The following is a 17353-nucleotide window of genomic DNA, read 5'->3' as shown; positions in this document are numbered from 1 at the left end:
TGTTCTTAATATAAGTTGTAATCATGAATACTTGATAACTTACAAGTATTAGTATTATTCGAATAAGATAACTAATATAATCATGATTAACAATTTATAATCCAATTGAAGCTTCCTTTGTGTGTGGTTTCCAGTTGAGTAATAAAAAGAGTTTATATTATACTTGTTTGAAATGCCATTAATGGATCCTCTAATCTTGATATTTGTTTTTATCATTGTTTAATCGTCATATTAATCTTACATCTCAAATTCCTCTTTAACTTATTAGTATTATTATTATTATTATAGTTAACCTCCTTGTGATTTGATCCTGGTCTTGTCAGGTTATCTATTACTTTGAAACTCCTACACTTGGGAGAAAATATCAATCTTTTGGTCATGTCAGGAAGCTATCACTCCAACTATTTGTTCTTACCAATTTCTCTTTAATATTGAGACATGAAAGTTAGATAGAGTTTAGTCCCTTTAGGTAACTCTAGATAGTAAATAGCATTCTCAACCCTTACTTTGATTTTAAAAGGCTCGAAGTATCTTAAAATTAATTTATTTTTTCTTTTTATTGTAATCCTAAATGGAGACATGTTTGGATTTTGAGGTATACCCATTCCCTTTCTTATAAATTGGTCTTCCTAATTTTGATTTCTATCATTATTGACCTTTTTATAGATTTATTTTGATAGTTTGTAGTATTTTTTATTTTTATTTTTTTCTAAGATGTTTATCTATTAATTTATTGTTTGCAAGCCCTAAAATATAATTGACAAGACCTAGTGGGGTATAACCATAGACAACTTTAAGAGGTAAGTTTTTAGGGATGCGTGATAACTAGTGTTATACAATCTTTCAACCATAGTGAACAATCTTGACCACTCCTTAATATTGTCTCTTGTAAAATAAGAGAGGTATTGTTTTAGGGTTTGTTAGTTATTTATGTTTATCTATCAATTTAAGGGTGGTAGGCAAATGATATATGAGATTGAGCCTCATGAACTCTAAATAACACACTCTAACATTTGCTAGTGAATATAGGGTCTCGGTTATTGACTATGTTTTTTAAAAGTCTATGTAGCATTATAAAATACTGTAAGAATATTTGGGTTACTTTAAAGGCCGTATAGAGATGAACTGAGGGTAAAAAATGAGTATACTACGATAATTTTTTTTATTACTATTAGCATAAAAAAGTAGTAGTTAGATTTAGGTAGACCTTCAATAAATGCATAAAGATAGAGGTCCAGGGTTTTTATGGTTTATGTAGGGGTTGCAATAGGTTAGAAGGTTTAATATTTACTATTTTAGCTTTTTAGCACCCTTCATATTATCTAAGATAGTTTTTTATATTTGAATTCATCATCACCTAAACATATTCATTCTTATACTTTGAATGACCAACTATTGAATTATCATATATGTACTATATGATAATTGTTTTAAAATGACATTCTTTGCTCACATGAGCCTTTCTCTTATCCAATAATATGTCTCTCCTAAGTCGATTTATATAGGAACTCACTGATTTATTTTCTATTTGTTGGAAAATTTGTTTAACTACTTAATTCTTCCTTACCCAACAAACTAATATGGGTGGTGATAGCTCATCACTCCTCTTTATCTAATTTTTTTCATCTTTCTAGATAGTGCATTAGCCATTAGATTCCCCTCTCTTGTTCTGTCTTCTAGAATAACAAGATTATAACCAATAAGCTTAGACAACCATTTTTACTGAATTTAGGTACTAACCTATTATTGAGTTTCTAAAATACAGAAATGAAATAAAAATAATATTTTTAAAAATAAAAGAGTCACAAGGATCTTGTTAAATAGTTTAAGGTCAATTAGGGTTTAAACAAAGAATACTTGAAAATCATACCTTTTTTTTTCAGGTTTGATCAACCCTTTCAATGCCGAGTTGTCGTAAATCACAAGTAATCCAAGTTCCTAGCTTCTAATAATAATTCACATAAATTATTAGTGAGAAATCTCCTAAAATCTTTTTAAGAGAGAGAGAGAGAGATTGTTACGCCTTCAAGTGTTAGCTCTTTTTTTTTTTGTGTTTTTAAGTGTTTTTGTATTATATGTTCTATAACATAGCTTTTAGAAATTATAAGACATAACATTTATTTATAAGAAAACCTAATAACTTTAAAAATGATAAAATATTAATTTACCCCTAAAAAATATCACATATATTATTTCATGATAATTTTAAAAATTGATTAATTTTTCTATGTCTAGAATTGCAACTCATTATAGTAATTGTATTCTAGTCTTTAATCTCTAAAACTTATTTACAATCAAGTTACATTTGATTAATAATTACAGTTTAATTTCTAACTAATATTTCTTATATTTTATTTTCTATGTGTGACCCACTAAGTTCTTTAATATGTTGACTTAAATATAAATCATAATTCTAAATAAAATATGAGTAAATAAATAAAACAACTAATTTATTATCAATTCAACAAATTGATTGATTTATATTTGAAGATCGAGTGCACTCATCTAGTAATATGTAATGATCCTTTAAATATGAGAAAAAAATCAGAAATTATTTGACTTAATTTTTTAGTGACTAGTTTCTCAATGTGATTATTATTCCTCTATCAAAAATATTTTAATTTAGATATTAGAGCATAGAGTGTGTCTGCTTTGTCAAATCATATTTATTCTTAACACCATAGTCATTGATTATTTGAATAAGATTTGAAACTCATTTTAAATTTTATTTCATCTTATACAAGGATCTCATAATCAATACAATTTGAGAATATATGAAATATTTTTCTTAATTCACCTAGAATAAGGAATCCTCTCTTAATCACTCAAATACCTTTATATAATTCAGGTTATATATAATATTTGCTTGTGTATTATTCTTGACTAGGACAACATGTAATCAAGATCAAAGAATAACATACATTATATAGGACAACGTGTAATCAAGATTAAAGAATAACATACCTTATATAGGATAACTTAGTAATCATAAATCTAAGAATCACTTACATGATTGTCATATGAGCTTTCCATAAATACATGTGATCTCTATATATAGAATCATTCTATAGTCAATTTAGTGTACATGTCATGTAATAAGTACCTACATATTAGTTTTAAGTATCTCTTGTACCTAAACTTATAAGAATAATTATTTCTTTTTATAAAGAAAAGAACATGATATGTATCATTCTCAATGACTCTAATTAATATTCAGTCTTAATAGAGCACTAACTATGAACATTTAGAAACAATGCTTTGATGCAATGAAAATCTCATAATTATAACAAGTTTATATTTTTTAAAAGCATTTTTGTTTTAATGAATTCATATTTACTATGGAGTTATTAATCAAACATATATGAATATTAAATATAAGAATTATATTTATTATTGATAAATATATTTTGCATTAACAAAGTTAGTGCCATGTGTAACCAACTGATTAGTTACATGACATATACACTAACACATTTTGTTCTAAAAGATACTTAAGACTATGTTAACCTATTTTAATATTAAATAGGGCTAGGAATTCTTTCTTATAAGTGGACAAATTCATTTTTTTCTTTTCTTTTAAGCCCCTTACTTTGATATGAAATAGGTCTACCCTTTACATTAGTATAACACTAATTCCTACCCTTAAAGCATCAACAATAAAGAGTTGTGTGAAATTTAGCATAGCTTAAACTAGAGGATTAAAAACTATTCTCTTTAGATTTTCAAATGTCTTTTCTGTTATATCATCCCACTTGGAAAACCTCTTTTTAAGAAGCCTAGTTAATGTTTTGCTAAAGTTCCATACCATTTTATAGTTTATTATCAAGCCTACAAACTCAAGAGTGACTAGTATTGGCCACCTCACAATAGTTTTTTCTTTGCTTAGGTTAGTCTATACTCCATCCTTAGTCATTATATGCCCCAAATACTTAATTTTCATAAAGAAAAACTTGTATTTAAACATATTAGCATACAACTTATGTAGGGATAAAGTTTTTAATATCATTGTTAAATAACTCAAGTGCTTCTCTTTAAATTTCTTATAGAATAACATGTCATCAAATAAAATCAAAACAAGTTTTTTTAAGGTAAAGGGAAAAATACCTCATTAATTAAACTTTGAAAAGTTAATGAAGCATTAGTAAGCTTAAATGGTATCACTAAAAACTTATAGTGTCCCTTATAAGTTCTAAAACTAGCCATATAAATATTTGCAGGCTTTTATTCTAATTTATTGAAAACTAGACTTAAATCCAACTCATAAAGGAAATAAGACACATATAAGAGTTCTTTATCCATTTAAATAAGAAATTTATCTTTGATAGTTTCTTTATTAAGAGCTCTATAATTTATAATTTACATACATTCTCTAGAATCCATAAACTTTTCTCACCAAAAGAAGTAATAACGAAAATGAACTTTGATTGGGTCTAATGGTACCTAGCTGAAGCAGCTAATTAATATTATTTTTTATTTTGGGTTTCTACTAATAGTATAGAGGTAAGGCCTCATACTAATTGCAGAGGTTCCATCTTTAAGTATAATAGGATGATTATAGGCCCACTTCAAACCCATTAAGCTCTTGGAAAAACTTTATGAATAGATCTTAGAACAAATTAGGGATCATTCCACTAATAGAGACTTCTGTTTTCAAATCATAAATTTGGAAAGCCAGACCTTCATCTTTCCTTTTTAGCTTTTTTCAAAACCCTAGCATGCAATCCATTTTTGGACTCTAGTGCCCCCAACCCTTTAATCTAAGCTTCAAACACTTTATATTGAAACTTTATACTGAGAGATTTGAAATCTCATTATATAGGACAAAACCTCTTTAACTATTGAGTTCCTAAAATCACATTGCAATGACTTAACTAAATCATAAAAGCTTGGGTCTAAAACTAGTCCCTCGAATTATAAATTTAAAATCCAAACAGTTGCTCTCGCTTAGAGTTTTAGTGCTTTAAGTGATTCCAACTCTAATTAGGTGATGCGTAGTAACATTCAACTCTATTTTTTTTAGCAATTCAAGGTTGTATAAATTCATCAATACTTTATGTATTAACTAACATGACTAAAAGATTGATGTCTTCTCCCAAGTTTAGGAGTGTCGAAGTAATAAATAATCCGGCAAGACTGGGGTCAAACCACAGGGAGGTTAATTGTACAAATTATAAATAATAATAATACAACAACAATAATAATAACAACAATAATAAATCTCGTCAAGCATTCTAATGGTGTAAGAATAAGTATAGTGTAAACTTAATATGGACTTTTAGTTAAGGAGAACAACAACAACAACAACAACAACAACAACAACAACAACAACAACAATAATAATAATAATAATAAAGAAAAGAAGGAGAACAAGGAGAAGAAGATGAGAACTTTGAGATGAAATATTAATGTAAGGATTAAACAATGATAATAACAAATGTCAAGGTTAGAGGATCCACTAATGGTATGTCAAACAAGTATAGTATAAACTCTTATTACTCAATTGAAAACCACACACAAATGAGGTTCCAATCAGATTATATATTGTTAACATGATTACATTAGTCATCTTATTCGATTAATGCTAATACTTGTAAATCTCGTCAAGCATTCATGATTATAACTTATGTTAACAACAAATCAAGTTCCTTTCATAGCTCAGGTGTCGGTTATACCATACAGTATGGGCTATGAAAGTGCCAAGGATTTGTTGTACCAAGTGTTATACAACATAAATCAAGATTAGTCATTTGACAAGCAAAGTATTAAAGAGTGAACAAGATAACAAATACAAAACATGTTAGTATCAAACATGTAAGTCCATATTAAGACCAAGATGCCTAAATGCATGGCAAATGCCTCCTTTTATAGGCCAAAACTAGGAACTATTGATTTGATGACTAATTGATGAGTGGGTGACCAACTCTTGACTTGGTGACAATCCTTATCTTCTTTTGTCTGCCCAAAACGTCATTGATAACGTCAAGTTGTAGGAAATTATCTCAGATTTCTTGTGTAAACAATTTAGATCATTTCAACTTCTAGAACTCCAGATATGGCCAAAATACTAAACAGTGCTCGGGCTGGAGGACAGATTTGGACTTCTTTATTGTTGCTCCAATTTGAACTTGAAATGACCTTTTTAGATCATGGGCCAATTTGAATAGTTCTCCATATGAAAGTTATAGACCTATGTCTTACCTTTCCATCCATATAAAGTAGACCTAAATCTGAGATCTACAGCTCTAGATATGATCCAATTACTTAATAGTGTTCCGGTTTGGACTGCACCAACATCTCTTTTCTAAGTTTGGCCATTTCTTTGTCCTTTCAATTTCAATTCTTAAATTCATCAATCAATCCTTTCATTTATGTGATAGGCCTACATTTAAAATGAACATTTACCATAAATTAAAGGTATCTTATATTATTAGATATATTATTATAAAACATGCTTTAGTTAAGGAGTTATTGATATTTCAAGTGCAAAATGATGATATAAAACCTTGATAAAAATACACTTTTAAGTATCAATCACACCCCCCAACTAGCTTATTACTAGTCCCTAGTAATCAAAGCGTTAAAAGTTAAAATAGAAAAATACTTTGCAAATTCCATAAAGCAAGGTAGTCATCATTTAACTTTCATTAATCTATCCAGATAAACAAACTCTCATTAAATTTATATACCTGCTCAATACCTCTTAACAAGATATTCATAAACCTTTATTTTGTGCTTAATGTATCAACACATAATTATGGGGCTTTTCTTGAAAGAAAACAAAATTTTTGTTCTAATGTTTAAGGTTAACTTGGGTTGAGATTATTATTTTTGTCTTTTTTTTAATATATATACATATAATTTAAAACATCATGCATCTTTAACACATGTAATGAGCTTTCAACTAATGACTCCTAGACCAGTTAGTCTTAGGGCATTAGGTGTTAAGACACCCCTACGAGCTTATTAACTCGGGTTGTAGATACTGATATGTAGATAGTGCGATGTTTGATTCCCTTAAGCTTTTCTCCTCAACCCATGTAACAAGTGTTGGGCCAATAGCTCCCAAGTTAGTTGACTTTAGGGTATTAGGTGTTAAAACACCCCTTCGGGCTTAATTGCTTAGGTTAGGGAGGCTATGAAACCAAACTTATCTACATTTTTATTATTATCATTTTCTTTTTTTTGTTTCTTTTTGTTTTGTTTTCTCTTTTTTTTTTAATTATATACTATCCTTTTCCCTTAGTTGTTACCTTTAACAAAAGAACATAAATAATGTAATAATCCAATGTGCAACCCACCATCATATGTTAAAGTGTATGTGTGAAATTAAGGTTTTAAGAATATATGTTAAATGAGTGACACGACGAAAAGATTGATGTCTTCTCCCAAGTGTAGGAGTGTCGAAGTAATAAATAACCCGGCAAGACCGGGGTCGAACCACAGGGAGGTTAATTGTACAAATTATAAACAACAATTATAGCAATAATAACAACAACAATAACAATAACAACAACAACTATAATAATAATAATAATAATAATAATAATAATAGCAGTAGTAATAATAATAATAATAAAGAAAGAGAAGAAGAAGAAGATGATGAGAACTTGGAGATGGAAAATTAATGTAAGGATTAAACAATAATAATAATAAATGTCAAGGTTAGAGGTTCCATTAATGGTATGTCAAACAAGTATAGTATAAACTCTTATTATTCAATTGGAAACCACACATAAAGGAGGTTCCAATCAGATTATAGATTGTTAACATGATTACATTAGTCATCTTATTCGATTAATACTAGTACTTGTACATCTCGTCAAGCATTTATATTGTTAACATGATTACATTAGTCATCTTATTCGATTAATGCTAATACTTGTAAATCTCGTCAAGCATTCATGATTATAACTTATGTTAACAACAAATCAAGTTTCTTTCATAGCTCAGGTGTCGGTTATACCATACATTATGGGCTATGAAAGTGCCAAGCATTTGTTGTACCAAGTGTTATACAACATAAATCAAGATTAGTTATTTAACAAGCAAAGTATTAAAGAGTGAATAAGATAACAAATATAAAACATGTTAGTATCAAACATTAAAGTCCATATTAAGTTTACACTATACTTATTCTTACACCATTAATGTAACTTTTTCACCTTGATATAATAAACTTAACTAGACATAATGAAAGAAAGAAAAATAAATAAACAAAATAAGAACATAAATAAGATAAAAGTTAACTAAGTAAAGGAAAGGAAATGAAAGGCATAAACTTGATATTAATGAAAGCAAAGCATAAACATTACAAAAAATACAAAGAGAGAAAGCAAGAGCATGATCTTGATCTGGAAACCAAGATGCCTAAATCCATGGCAAATGCCTCCTTTTATAGGCCAAAATTGGGAACTATTGATTTGATGACTAATTGATGAGTGGGTGGCCAACTCTTGACTTGGTGACAATCCTTATCTCCTCTTGTCTGCCCAAAACGTCATTGATAACGTCAAAATTGGAGCCACTTGAAACATAAAGTTGTAGGCAATTATCTCAGCTTTCTTGTGTAAAAAATTCAGCTCATTTCGACTTCTAGAACTCCAGATATGGCCAAAATACTGAATGGTACTCGGGCTGGAGGACAGATTCGGTCTTTTTTGTTGTTGCAACAATTTGGACTTGAAAATGGCCTTTTTAGATCTTAGGCTCCATATGAAAGTTGTATGCCTATGTCTTACCTTTCCATCCATATAAAGTAGACCTAAATTTGAGATTTATAGCTCCAGATATGATCCAATTACCGAACAGTGTTCCGGTTTGGATTGCACCGACATCTCTTTTCTAAGTTTGGCCATCTCTTTATCCTTTCAATTTCAGTTCTCAAATTCATCAATCAATCGTTTAATTTATGTGATAGGCCTGCACTTAATTCTGCTTATATTATTAGATATATTATTATAAAACATGCTTTAGTTAAGGAGTTATTGATACTTCAAGTGCAAAATGATGATATAAAACCTTGATAAAAATGCACTTTTAAGTACAAATCAATGAGTATATGAGCAGAATTAAGTGATAATAATGCAAGAGTTTGTAAATCTGAATATTTGAGGAAGTATTATAATAGACCTTGTTAAGAATGGTTACTAAGATGCGTCTCAAGAGTCACTTTAACAAAAGAGCTCATTTACTCTGCCATCCTAGTAACAACAATTATGCATATGCTTTATGAAATAGAAAACAATTTTTTTTTTATCAACTACTACCCTCTCCCCCCAACTAAAATGAGACATTGTCCTCAATGTTCTAAGGTAGAAAGATAGAGTATAGAAGATATCACCTGAAATAACAAACACTGACAAACCTGAAACACACTGAAACAAATATAAGAAACAACAAAATATAATAATAAAACCAAAAGACACAAAGATTCATAAATGAAAGCTCAAATCCAATCTAAGCTTTTTATGGCTTTCCTTAGATGACTAATTTATGCGACTCATGGAAGGATCAATTACAGGAATGAAAGATTGTAGTTGGTCAATCAATTGTTCAGCAGTAGCAGCAGAGATTATGATTTGTCGTGCAGAAGATGTTATAAATTCTTGTTCCACAGCGTGATCAAGAAAAGACAACAACTTATCATAATAACCATTAACATTTAACAAACCCATGGGTTTATGGTGAATGTGCAGTTGGGCCCAAGAAGAAATATGAAAGATCTCTTCCAATGTGCCTAGACCACCTGGTAAGGCAATGAAGACATCAGCATGGTTAAACATTGCATTCATTCGAGCAGACATTGTGGAGACCTGTAGTTCCTCTCCAATTATTTTTCCAATGATGATCCCTTGTGCCAAAGCTTCGGGGATGATCCCCAAAACTTGACTACCTCCTAAAAATGCAGCTATTGACACACCTCCCATTAACCCAAGACTGCCTCCTGATTAGTACTTAAAAGTGCATTTTTATCAAGGTTTTATATCATCATTTTGCACTTGAAGTATCAATAACTCCTTAACTAAAATATGTTTTATAATAATGTATCTAATAATATAAGATACCTATAATTTGTGGTAAATGTCTATTTTTAATGCAGGCCTATCACATAAATGAAAGGATTGATTGATGACTTGAAGAACTTAAATTGCAAGGATAAAGACATGGTCAAACTTAGAGAAGAGATGTCGGTGCAATCCAAACCGGAACACTGTTCGGTAATTGGGTCATATCTGGAGCTACAGATCTCAGATTTAGGTCCAATTTATATGGATGGAAAGGTAAGACATAGGCCTACAACTTTCATATGGAGCCCAAGATCTAAAAAGGCTATTATCAAGTCCAAATTGTAGCAACAACAAAGAAGCCCGAATCTGTCTTCCAGCCTGAGCACTGTTCTGTATTTTGGCCATATCTGGAGTTCTAGAAGTCCAAATGAGCTGAATTGTTTACATAAGAAAGCTGAGACAATTTCCTATAACTTTCATGTTTACAACTGGCTCCAATTTTGACGTTATCAATGACGTTTTGGGCAGACAAGAGAAGATAAGGATTGTCACCAAGTCAAAAGTTGGCCACCCACTTATCAATTAGTCATCAAATCAATAGTTCCCAATTTTGGCCTATAAAAGGAGGCATTTGCCATGCATTTAGGTATCTTGGTTTCCAGATCAAGATCATGCTCTTCCTTTCTCTCTTTGTATTTTTTGTAATGTTTATGCTTTGCTTTCATTAATATTAAGTTTATGCCTTTCATTTCCTTTCCTTTACTTAGTTAAATTTTATGTTCTTATTTTGTTTATCTATTTTGCTTTCTTTCATTATGTCTAGCTAAGTTAATTATGTCAAGGTGAAAAGGTTACACTAATGGTGTGAGAATAAGTATAATGTAAACTTAATATGGACTTTAATGTTTGATACTAACATGTTTTATATTTGTTATCTTGTTCACTCTTTAATGCTTTGCTTGTTAAATGACTAATCTTGATTTATGTTGTATAACACTTGGTACAACAAATGCTTGGCACTTTCATAGCCCATAATGTATGGTATAACCGACACCTGAGCTATGAAAGGAACTTGATTTGTTGTTAACATAAGTTATAATCATGAATGCTTGACGAGATTTATAAGTATTAGCATTAATTGAATAAGATGACTAATGTAATCATGTTAACAATATATAATCTGATTGGAACCTCCTTTGTGTGTGGTTTCCAATTGAATAATAAGAGTTTATACTATACTTGTTTGATATACCATTAGTGGAACCTCTAACCTTGACATTTGTTATTCTCATTGTTTAATTGTTACATTAATATTTCATCTCAAAGTTCTCATCATCATCATCATCTTCTTCTTCTCTTTCTTTATTATTATTATTATTATTATTATTATTATTACTACTACTACTACTACTACTATTGTTGTTATTGTTGTTGTTTTATAATTGTTGTTTATAATTTGTACAATTAACCTCCCTGTGGTTCGACCCCAGTCTTGCCGGATTATTTATTACTTCGACACTCCTGCACTTGGGAGAACACATCAATCTTTTAGTCGTGTCACCTCCCCCATACACTAAATGAATCTTTCTCTCAGCTAGCACTTGACCAAGATAATTTGCTGATTCTAAAAACTCCTTTTCTTTCCCAGGATTAGATCCACCAAAAACACAAATATTTCTTATATGATGACCTGAAGAACTTGCCATTTCTACACACTTCTGTATTTGATGAATATATGGGTTGAGTAGAAATGAATGGAAGGAAGAGAGGATTTTATAGATGAGAAATTAGAAAAGCAATCATACTACCTATATGTAGGCCAGCTAGAGTCTCACACACACTCTCTCTTTATTTATTTATTTATTTATTTATTTATTTATTTACTTTTGAAAAAGCATGTGTATGTATAGGTAGTTGTGATTGTGACTCACATCTTCCCTTGGTTTTACGTCCAAGAATGGCTTAAACGCCCTCTATAGGTCGGGGATAGGCTTCCCATCCAGTTTTCTTAAAAATTGGCAAACAAGGTCTTTTTTAGTCAAATTCCCAAGACTAAGTCAATCATGTTCTTTATGAAATAATGGTCATAAATCATGAATTACACGATGCACATCTCCACTAGGATACGTCTTAAGAGTCAATAGAAGATTATCTAAAGACTCCTTACTCAGGCCATCCTTAATGAATTGTATTTTATCTTCACGGTTTATAGATATCATTCCTAAAGAATGACATTGTGCATTACAAGTTCATCTAGCACATCGATGACAGACTTTCAGTCGTTTTGCATGACGTTTCTTTGCAAAAGTGCTTTTACCTGTTCTAGGCATGTGTGAAATGAAGGAGTTAGAGGACTCAACTAATAATCGGACCTTTGCTTCAATCAACCAGCGAATATCTTCAGGAATTCCATGATTCATTAACAATCTCAATCTTGCACATCTAGCACTGTAAATTTTTGTAATTGCATTCTAAGGTAGAGCGGGAAAATACTTTTTCAATTTTTCAAGATTAGTGTCCATTTTCAAATAAGAATTGGAAGAGAGATTCAAAGAATTGCACAAATATATACACAGATATCAGTTATTGTAGGAAATTGAAAGAACCGACTTAAGTCACGGAGTACCGTTATCCACCATTTGACTAGGGTGAGAGAAAATAGCAAAAATCACTCAAAAAAACACAAAAATAATATGAGAAAAAAAAATCAATCTTTATATACAGGATCACCGAATTCAATAGAGTCATGTTCAATTGAAAAATTGTCAAAGTAAACTTTCAGACGATGTCCATTTACCTTGAAAACATTGTCATTCTTTGGATTCTCGATGTTGTAAGCCCCATATGGATACACATGTTTCAGAATAAAAGGACCGCTCCATCTTGATCTTAATTTTCCAGGAAATAAATGCAGTTGAGAATTATAAAGCAAGACTTTTTGACCAACATTGAATGTTTTTCTCGGTATTTTCTTATCATGAAACTCTTTAATTCTTGCTTTATGAATTCTTGAATTTTCATATGCATCATTTCTTATTTTCTCAAGCTCATATATTTGTAATTTTCACAGTTGACTAGCATCATCCAGATTTGAATTGAAAGCTTTAATAACCCAATAAGTTTTATGTTCAAGTTCCACAAGCAAGTGACAAGGTTTTCCATAGACTAGTCTATAAAGTGACATACCTAATGATGTTTTATAAGCAGTTTGATAAGCCCAAAGTGCACCATTAAGTCTTAAAGACCAGTTTTTCCTAGTAGGGTTCACTATTTTCTCCAAAATATGTTTGATCTCCCTATTAGCAAGCTCTACTTGTCCACTTATTTGAGGGTGATAAGGGGTGGCAACTTTATGTGTGATTCCATATTTCTTCATTAAAGACTCAAATGGCTTGTTGCAAAAATGTGTTCCACCATCACTTATTATGGCTCGAGGGACTCTAAATTGACTCAAAATATTTTCTTTCAAAAACTTTATCACTGTTTTGTGATCATTGTTTCGACTTGGAATTGCCTCTATCCATTTTGAAACATAATCTACTGCGACTAATATGTATAAGAAACCAAATGATGGAGGGAATGGACCCATGAAATCTATACCCTAGCAGTCAAAGATCTCAATGACAATAACAGGATTTAAAGGCATCATGTGACATTTTGAAATAGATCCTAACTTTTGACAATTCTCACAAGTCTTGCAAAATGCATATGAGTCCTTAAACGTGGTGGGCCAGTAAAATCCACTTTCTAAAATTTTTGCTGTTGTCTTTCTTGATGAGAAATGGCCCCCACATGCCTCAGAATGACAAAATTTAATGACACTACTTACCTCATTATCAGGAATGCATCTTCAAAATATTTGATCAGGACAATATTTGAATAAATAAGGGTCATCCTAATAAAAGTTCTTCACTTCGTTCAAGAATTTTCTTTTATCTTGGGTACTCCAATGAGCTGGCAATTGTCTTGAAACAAGAAAATTGACAATATTAGCAAACAAAGGCATTGTAGAGACGGAAAATAAAGACTCATCGGGAAAGTAGTCATCGATTGGTGTGATATCAGTTTTCGAATCTATTGTCAATTTTGACAAGTGATCTGCAACAACATTTTCGCTGCCTTTCTTATCTTTGATTGTGATATCAAATTCTTGAAGTAACAAAATCCATATCACCAATCTAGCCTTAGAATCTTTCTTAGAAACAAGATATTTCAATGATGCATGATCACTAAAAACAACAACAGGTGAGCCAACAAGATAAGACCTGAATTTTTCATATGCAAATACTACTGCAAGTAATTCTTTTTCAGTGGTGGTATAATTCATTTGAGCACTATTTAAAGTTTTACTTGCATAGTAAATCACATAAGGTTTCTTATCTTTTCTGTCCCAAAACAGCACTAGCATCACACATTATTTCAAAAGGTAATGACCAATCGGGAGGTTAAATGATAGGAGCACAGTAAGTAAGTTTTTCAGTTTAACAAAGGCTTCTTCACAATGTTTAGTCCATTCAAAAATAGTATCCTTTGTTAGAAGGTTACTTAAAGGCTTAGAAATTATACTAAAATCTTTTATGAACCTTCTATAAAAACCAGCATGTCTTAGGAATAATCTAACATCTTTAATAGATTTTAGTGTTGGCAAGTTTGCAATTAACTCGATTTTAGATTTGTCAACCTCAATTCCTTTTGATGAAACAATGTGACCAAGTACAATGCCGTTTGTTACCATAAAGTGACATTTTTCCCAATTTAGCACAAGATTCTTCTCTTCACACCTAGTCAAAACCTTTTCTAAGTTAGTCAAACAATCATCAAATGAATCGCCAAAAATAAAAAAATCATCCATGAAAATCTCAAGAAAATGTTCAACCATATCACTAAATATACTAAGCATGCATCTTTGAAATGTGGCTGGTGCATTACATAATCCAAAAGGCATCCTTCGATATGCAAAAGTACCAAATGGACATGTGAAAGTAGTCTTCTCTTGATCTTCCAATGCAATTTCAATTCGGTTGTAACCCGAATAGCCATCTAGGAAACAATAAAATTCATGACCTGCAACTCTTTCTAGGATTTGATCCATGAAAGGTAAAGGAAAATGATCTTTTCTAGTCATTGAATTAAGTTTCTTATAGTCAATGCACATGCGCCAACCAGTAACAGTTCTAGTGAGAATTAACTCATTGTTCTCATTTGTTATCACAGTGATTCCAGATTTCTTGGGTACAACTTGGGTAGGACTTACCCATTTGCTGTCAGAAATAAAATAAATAATTTAATTATCTAGAAGCTTAATGACTTTATTTTTCACTACTTCTTTCATATTATGATTTAGCCTCTGTTGCATTTCTCTAGAGGGTTTGGAAGAGATTAATTCCTTTTATATCAGTTATGGTCCATCCTAATGTATTTTTGTGCATTTTCAGAGTTTTTAATAACTTACCTTCTTGATGTGCATTAAGTTTGGAAGAGATTATTATCGGAAAAGTTTCATTTTCTCCCAAAAATGAGTATTTGAGATTGGATGGCAACAACTTCAAATCAGGTTTGGGTAGTTGAACACTTGAAGGTATGGACTTAATTAATCATGGTGGCAATTCCTCAATTTATGGCCTCCAATTACTTGTCTTTGATTCTTCCTGAAAATAAATCATTTGCAAATCATCAGATTCATCAATCTCAATTTCACTGGAAGTGGTTGGAAATTGATCATGAATTAATTTTTCAGTAAAGTCCACTTCCTGTAAATCATTATCATCTCTAGGTTGCTTGCAAATGTTGAAAATATTCATCTCCAATGTCATGTTTTCAAATGATAGCTTCATTAGTCCATTCCTACAATTAATCAATGCGTTAGAAGTTGCAAGAAATGGACGTCCTAAAATAACAGGAAATGAATTACATACTTCAACAGGTTGTGTGTCCAAGACAATAAAATCTACAGGATAAATGAATTTATCGACTTGTACTAACACATCTTCAATTATTCCTCTAGGCACTTTTATAAATCTATCGGCAAGTAAAACAGTTACAAAAGTTAGTTTTAACTCACCTAGATTAAGACTCTGAAAAATTGAATATGGAAGTAAATTCACACTAGCACCGAGATCAAGTAAGACTCTTTCAATTTTATGCTCTCCAATAAAGCAAGAAATTGTAGGACAACCAGGTCTTTATATTTCAAAGCATTATTATTCTGAAGAATAGCACTTACTTGTTCGGCTAAAAAGGCTTTCTTTTTCACATTCAGTTTCCTCTTCACAATGCATAGATCTTTCAAAAATTTAGTATAGGAAGGAAACTGTTTAATAGCATCCAGCAAAGGTATATTGATTCTTACCTGTTTGAAAGTTTTAAAAATTTCAGAGTTGTGATTGACTTTCCTTTGTTTGGTCATGGCTTGAGGAAATGGAAGTGTTGGCGGCGAATCAGTCTTTTCTTTGCAATTTTCAGATTCAACCCCTTCCTTACCCTCAGAGATTAACTCATCATCTTTCTCATAAGGTTCAAGAGAGGGTTTTTCAATAACCTTACCACTGCGAAGAGTAGTGACTGATTTGACTTGATCCATAAGTTGGCTTCTGGAACTACTTGTATTTGCATTGTATTGCCCCTTGGGATTTTGTTGTGGTCGAGATGGAAACTTACCTTTCTCTTGGAAACTGAGAGCATATGTTAATTTTACAAGAGTATCTTTAAAATCTGTCATGTTTTGAGCAAGTTAAGTATTGATTGTCTCTTGCTTTTCAATGAATGCATGTAATGTTTCCTCAAGATTTCTTCTAGGAGGTGCAGCATAAGGAGGTGCATATCCATGAGAATTTTGGAAATTGTGGTGTGCTTGAAATGGTGGTTGTGAAGTTTGTGCATTGTTGTTCACACTCTTCCAACTAAAATTTAGGTGATTTCTCCAACCAGGGTTGTATGTTTATGAGTATGGGTTGTGGTTGGCCCTTTGGAAACTGTTTAAAGCATAGGCTTGTTCATGGAGACATTCCTTAAAAGAAGGTAAGGGTGGACAATTATTGGTTGAGTGTTCATTTATTTCACATATTTGACACACAATATTTTCAACAGATTTTAATTGACCACTCTTTTTCACTTTTAGTGCCTCGACTTTTCTAGCTAAAGATGCAAACTTGGCTTGAAGGTCATGATCTTCTCTAAGGTTGTACATACCTCCACTAGATGTATGAGGTTGAGTTTTACTTGGTGCCTCATAAGTACCCGTAGTGTCCTAATTTTGAGCATTTTCAGCCAACAAGTCTAAGTACTCCATTGCTTCATCAGGGTCTTTATCTTCAAAAGTTTCATTGCACATCAATTCAACCATTTGC

The sequence above is a fragment of the Populus euphratica genome, unplaced genomic scaffold (genome assembly GCF_000495115.2).
Source record: "Populus euphratica unplaced genomic scaffold, PopEup_1.0 scaffold211.1, whole genome shotgun sequence".
Lineage (NCBI taxonomy): Eukaryota > Viridiplantae > Streptophyta > Magnoliopsida > Malpighiales > Salicaceae > Populus > Populus euphratica.
Note: the sequence above shows the minus strand (reverse complement) of the source record.